This window comes from Petaurus breviceps, unplaced genomic scaffold, assembly GCF_028583685.1.
Source record: "Petaurus breviceps papuanus isolate PSGF00001 unplaced genomic scaffold, PetGlider_PUasm1.0 77, whole genome shotgun sequence".
NCBI classification, from domain to species: domain Eukaryota; kingdom Metazoa; phylum Chordata; class Mammalia; order Diprotodontia; family Petauridae; genus Petaurus; species Petaurus breviceps.
The window spans coordinates 19,127,198-19,133,704 of NW_027186492.1; the positions used below are offsets into that span (position 1 = coordinate 19,127,198).

A 6,507-nucleotide genomic window follows, 5' to 3' on the forward strand; every position below is an offset into this window, starting at 1 on the left:
TTATCCCATTCAAATTCACAGGAATGATTACTGTGTATTGTCCATCCTGCTTCAACTATTCCTATTTATCCTTCTCTCTTTCTCTTTTCACCTTCTCTCCTCAAAACTCTTTTGCTTATTACATCACTTCCCCTAATCCACCCTTCCTTCAGTTTACCGATCTTCCCTAATGCTATTCCCCTCCTTCTTTATTGTAGATTGATAGATTTCTTTTTTTACAATGCTTTATTAACTTCTGATTGACATCATTCATTTCAGCCAGATTTTGAGTAACAAATTTTCTCTCCGTTTTTCTCCTACCCACCGCCCCAAAATAGCAGTCCCACAGGATATCTCCTCCTCCAATCTGCTCCCTCCCATATTTTCTCCCACACCCCTTTCGACTTTTCCAGTGGATCTCTATGCCCCAGCTCCTGTATATCTTATTTCCCAATTGTATGTAAAATAGTGTTAATAATAGTATGTGTATGTGTGTGAATATTTGATTTTAAAACTTTGAATTACAGATTCATTCCCTTCCTCCCTTGTCACCCACCATTCCTGGGAAGATAAGCAGTTCAGTATAGGTTTTACATGTGTGGCTAATGCAAAACAATAACATAGTAGATATATTGTAAATGACTGACTATATTTCCCTCCCTCCTATCCCACCTCCCACTTGTTCTATTCTCTACTTTGATCCCGTTCCTTTTCAAAAGTGGGTGCTTCCAACTTCCCTCCCCCCCAGCCTGCCCTCCCTTCCATCATCCCCCCTCTCATCTCCTTCCCCTCCTACTCTCCTGGGGGGTGAGATACCCTATTTAGTGTTATTTCATTACCTCCTCAAGCCAAATTCAATGGGAATAAGGTTGAGCCATTCCCTTTTGCCTTCCTATTCTTCCCCTCCATTGTAACCATTTTCCCTTGCCTCTTTTATATGAGATAGTTGACCCCATTCTGTCTCTCCCCATCTCCTCTCATTATATTCCTCTCTCACCTCTTAACTTCACCTTTTAAGTATCATCCATTCCTGTTAAATTGGTCCTGTGTCCTCTATTTTTGTATACCTATAAACATATATACACACATTCACATATGTATTCATATGCCCATATACCCTCATATATAGACATATATATATATATACATACATATATACATATATATATATATATATTTCTAATCCCTTCAAATACTGAGAAAAGTTTCATAAGTTACAATTATTGTTTTTCCATGTAGGACTGTTAATAGTTCAACTTTGATAAGTTCCTTATAATTTCTTTTCCCTGTTTACCTTCTCATGCTTCTTTTGCTTCTTGTATATGAATGTTACATTTTCTATTTAACTCTTGTTTTTTCAGCAAGAATGCTTGAAAGCCCTCTATTCCATTGAATGACCATATTTTCCCCTGAAACATGATATTCCGTTTTTCTGGGTAGGTGATTCTTGGTTTTAATCCCACCTCCTTTGACCTCTGGAATATCATATTCCAAGCCTTTCAATCCCTCAGTGTAGAAGCTGCCAGATCCTGGGTTATCCTGATTGTGTTTCCACAATATTCAAATTGTTTCTTCCTGGTTGCTTGTAATATTCTCTTCTTAATCTTGGAATTCTGGAAGCTGGGTATGATATTGCTAAGAGTTTTCTTTTTGGGATCTTTTTCTGGAAGTGTTCGGTGGATTCTTTCAACCTCTATTTTGCCCTCTGGTACTAAAACATCAGGGCAGTTTTCTTTGAGTATTTCCTGAAGGATGATTTCTAGGTTCTTACTTTGATCATGGCTTTCAGGTAGTCCAATAATTTTAAATTGTCCCTCCTGGATCTATTTTCCAGGTCAGTGGTTTTTCCCATGAGATATTTCACATTGTCTTCTATTCTTTCATTTGTTTGGATCTGTTTAACAGCATCTTGATTTCTCATAAAGTCATTAGCTTCCATTTGTTCCAATCTAATTCTGAAGCAATGATTCTCCTCAGTGAGCTTTTGAGATTCTTTTTCCATCTGGCAAATTCGGCTTTTTAAGGCATTCTTCTCTTCATTGCTTTTTGATCCTCTTTTGCCATTTGAGTTAGTCTATTTTTTAGGGTATTATTTTCCTCAGTCAGGCTGTTGACTCTCATTTCATAATTTTCTTGCCTTGCTCTCATTTCTCTTCCCAATTTTTCTCCCACTTCTCTTATCTGCTTCTTAAGGTCTTCTATGGCCTGTAACCAGCTCATATTTTCCTTTGAAGCTTTTCTTGCAGGAGTTCTGACTTCACTGTCTTCCTCCTGTTCCATGATTTGCTCCTTTTTGTCCCCAAAATAGGAGTCTAATGTTGGAATCTTCTGTCTGCTTTGTTTCCTTTGCTGGTGATGTCACCCCTCAGTCATTTGACCCCTGGGCTTTTTTTTTTTTTGAAAAGAGACAATGAAAGGGTTTTTTTTTTATTCAAAGGTATAACTGGATAAGTAGATTTATTTTCACATGAATGGTTGTAATGTTATTTTTGAAAAATATGACCAAGTGCTTTTGCAAATAGCAGACACATCCCTCAGCTATGAAGACCCAATTTGTGGTGGATGGTACACATGATTTGACCCAAATACCTAGCTTATATTGGCAAAATTAACTGTTGGAACTTTGTTTCTTGCCCTGACTTCTTGATCTATTTCCACCTTCACACCTTCTGTTATCTTGTCGACTCCTTGACCAACCACCACCCTGCCGGCCCCCTGACCAGCCACCACCTTGCCGACCACCAGAACAACCACCTGATCGCCCTCCAAAATGACCCCCAGACCAGCCACCTCTCTGTCTTGTGTTGGACGATCTCCTTCCATCATAATACTCTTCTAATTCTGGTAACGCATCTGGCACTGATAATATCCAATCTGAGTCATTCCATTCTGCCTGTATTAGTTCTGACTCACTCATTGGAATATCAAAGCATATACTCATTTTCCCTTTCAGGAGGCACATTCGGACAATTTGGGACATGGTGTCACTACTCAGCTTCCTGCTGAGCTCCTTCCTCGCAGTGCTGATATCCTGTAACTCCTATGGGCTTTGTAGAATCATAGTCACAAATCCCTTATCAGAGTTGATCAAGGAGCGAGGTTCGAAAGAGGAGGCACCTGAGATGTGTGCCAATGCTGCTGTCAACACATCCACTGCCCCCTACTCCTCTATCAGCCTCTGAGCTGATGGCTGAAAAAATTCAACAGCAACAAAAGAAACTGAAGCCAGGGACCTGATAGCATCCATACGCTGAGATTTAACTAAATCCATTGTAGTTGGAACACCTACACGTTTAAAAGTTATTCCCACTTTTCCTTCCACATATTTCAGCTGGCCTCTTTCATTGGGCTGATAAAAACATATACAAATCCCTGTTCGTCCAGAATTCCCTATGCGTCCAGAATGATGGATATAAGACTCAACATCCTGTGGGGGTGAACTCTGAATCACGAGATCAACCTCAGGAATATCCAGACCACGTGCAGCCACGTTAGTTGCCACTAAATGTCTTCACTTAGATGGGAAACAAATAAGTTACCCCTCGAGCTTTGAGGAGTTTTATAGTTTCTTCAGAGATAGGGAATCAGGAGAAGGTGCCTTCTTTCTGCTCAGGTGTTAGGTCCTCCTCTAGCTCACTGTGCTTTGTCGACTGGCTGGCGTAGCTAAGAGACGATCTGCTCTTCGAAGCCTTTCCATTTTCTTCAATATTTGAAAGGTCTTTCTCTTTTTGCCTTGTCAGCTTTGGGTGAACCTGAAAATTCATTTGGAAATCTATCTAGCCCTTCTTTTGTGTCTTCATTTAGCTTCTCTTTCCTTTTTGATTTTTTTTATTTGAGGGGACTGAGTCTATCTAAATCATCATTATCTGATGTTTCCAATCTCTTTTTAAAGTCATCTTGGTGGTTCAACTTCCTTTTATCACTCTTGTGCTGGCCGCTGTCCCTCCGCAGGTGCTTGGGCCTGTCCAGAGGTTCCTCCTCCTACATCAGGTCTCCCCACAGGACCTTGCTGGGCATTGTCCGCTGTCTGCTCCCACCCAGGCCGCTCCGCAGGAGCCCCCGCACCACGAGCACTGGTGAGGAAAGCGACCCCTGGGCTTTTTACCACAGTAGGACTCTGCCACCAGACAGGGGAGCTTTTGTCCCAAACTCTGGGGTTTTCTCAGCTGCCAGAGATGGGTGCCCTCTCTGAGGCCTCCACATTCTCTGGCAAGCTGGACACGCACCCCAGGACCTCCACCCTAGATGGCAATCCAGATCCAAGAAGGTTAAAGTAAGAGCGATTACCCCTCAGACTGGTGCTTGGTCTCCCTACACTCTGCAGGCCAGGAGCTGAAGCTGCCACGTGGTGCTGGCTGGCTGTGCTGGCATCTCAGCGGCTTCTCACCCTGGGGGCAACAGCCACGCACACCCACTTACTGGGTCCCAAAGTCCAGACTTCACTGACCTCTCACTTTGTCCTTCACATCTATGTGTTGATAAATCTGAGCTGCTGCTGATCTGGAGTCCCTCTGGCCCGGTGGCTGGTCAGGCTTGCCCTTGGGTAAAGCCTCAGCTCCCAGAGCACTGTGCTGGCCGATTCCTGCCAGCCTGCCAGGCTGTCCTCAGTGGAAGGTTAGCTTCTCTGTGTCATTTTGTGGGTTCTGCAGCTCCAAAGTTTGTTTAGAGACCCCTTTTTATATGGATTGGGGAAGGTGGAAGCTGGAGCAGCAGGGAGGTCCTGCTTCTACTCCGCCATCTTGACCTAGAATGTCCTAGATTGATAGATTTCTTTACTCAACTGAGTATGTATGTTATTGCCTCTTTTAGCCAATTCTAATGAGAGTAAGATTCAAATATTGCTCACACTCAATATTTTCCCCTCTACTGTAAACACTCTTCTTTTTATACCATTTTTATGTAAAATAATTTACAGCATTCTACTTTTCCTTCTCCCAGTGCATCATTTTCTTCACCACTTATTTTTGTTTTATATCACTCCATCATAGTTGACTCATACCATGTCCTGTGTTTATGTCTTCTTCTTCTAATAATGATAAAGTTCTGAGGGTTACAAGCATCACCCTCCCATGTAGAAATGAAAACAGTTTAACCTTTTTGAATTCATTATGATTTCTCTTTCATGTTTATCTTTTAATTCTTTTCTTCCGTATTGTATTTAGCTCTGGTCTTTTCATCAGGAATATTTAAAAACCCTCTATTTCATCAAATATCCATTTCTCCCCCAAAGGATTATACTCAGTTTTGCTAAGTAGGTGATTCTTGGTTGAAATTCTAGCATCTTTACCCTCTAGAATGTCATATTCTAAGCCCTCCAATCCTTTAATATAGAAGCTGCCAAATATTATGTCACCCTGACTGTGCTTCCATGATATTTGATTTGTTTCTTTCTGACTGTTTGCAATATTTTCTCCTTTACCTGGGAACTCCAGAATTTTGTTATACTATTCCTGGGATTTTTCATTTTAAGGTCTCTTTCAAGAGGTATTGGTGAGTTGTTTCAATTTCTATTTTACCCTGTGGTTCTAGGTTATCAGGACAGGTTTTTTCCTTTTTTTGTATTAATTTACTGAAATAGGATATTGTAATAGCAAGCAAAGAAGTAGTTAACACCTTGTTTCAGCTATTTAATTATTTATACCGTGTTTCAAGTTGAGCTTTGCACTTTGTTATATCAACTCTTCTGCTTAGAAACAAAACTTGTGAACCCCTGTTGCTGATGCAACAGGAAGGTGTGGAAAAGGGAGGAGCCTAATGACCATATATAAGGAGAAGCCAAGGCTGGGAGAGAGCAGAAGTGGGAGGAAACATTGCTGTGGAGCTGGTACTTTATCTATATGTTTTAATGTTACTTTGTCAGATTTGTCTGCTGATAGAGAACATTGCTGTTGTTACAGAAGCCCTGGAACCATACTGCTGGTTCAGAAGCCCTGAAAAATTATTTTCTTGTTCTCTGTTTACAGAAGTACTGGAGGAGAGTCTTACTGATGTTTTCAAATGTCCTGGAACTACACTGATGATTTTTGTTGACCTCTTGGACATTGTTGGGGGGGTCTCTGTTGATTTCACAGGCAGATAGTGAATTGATGATGGTGCTGACAATGTATATGAATGTTATTGTGGCTCTGTTAAGTTTTGCCTTCTCAGAAGCAGAAACTGTGAAGGACTTGAGGTGGACTGGAAACAGTGAGCTTCAATATGGAACAGGAACTGGATAAGTAGCTAGACAAGGAGCTGAGAGCTTTCTGCCTTTGAATCCAGGTGACAGTTGGATAGATTCAGGCAGGAGATGGGACCATGGAAAAGGAACCATGGAATCTGAGACCAGCCTCAAGTCAAGATGAAAAGACCTCTCCTTGGGTATTTAATGCAAACTGAGCTGGTCATGATTTACTGTGCCCTAGGGGTGCTAGGACTTTGTACTCTGTACCCTGTATCTCTTCAGGATGATTGAATTAAGGATTATTGGAAACTAATCTCCAATTAAGAAGAAAGAAGGCTTTTTAACTGAGAGGTTAAGACAATGTG

At 41.2% G+C, this 6,507-nt stretch overlaps 2 pseudogenes; both read right to left on the reverse strand.

Annotated features, from left to right (window-relative positions):
* Positions 1-2,365: 2,365 nt before the first annotated feature.
* On the reverse strand, positions 2,366-3,484 carry LOC138175280 (ATP-dependent RNA helicase DDX50 pseudogene; annotated as a pseudogene).
* Position 3,485: 1 nt separating this feature from the next.
* On the reverse strand, positions 3,486-4,002 carry LOC138175282 (ATP-dependent RNA helicase DDX50 pseudogene; annotated as a pseudogene).
* Between the last annotated feature and the right edge of the window lie 2,505 nt (positions 4,003-6,507).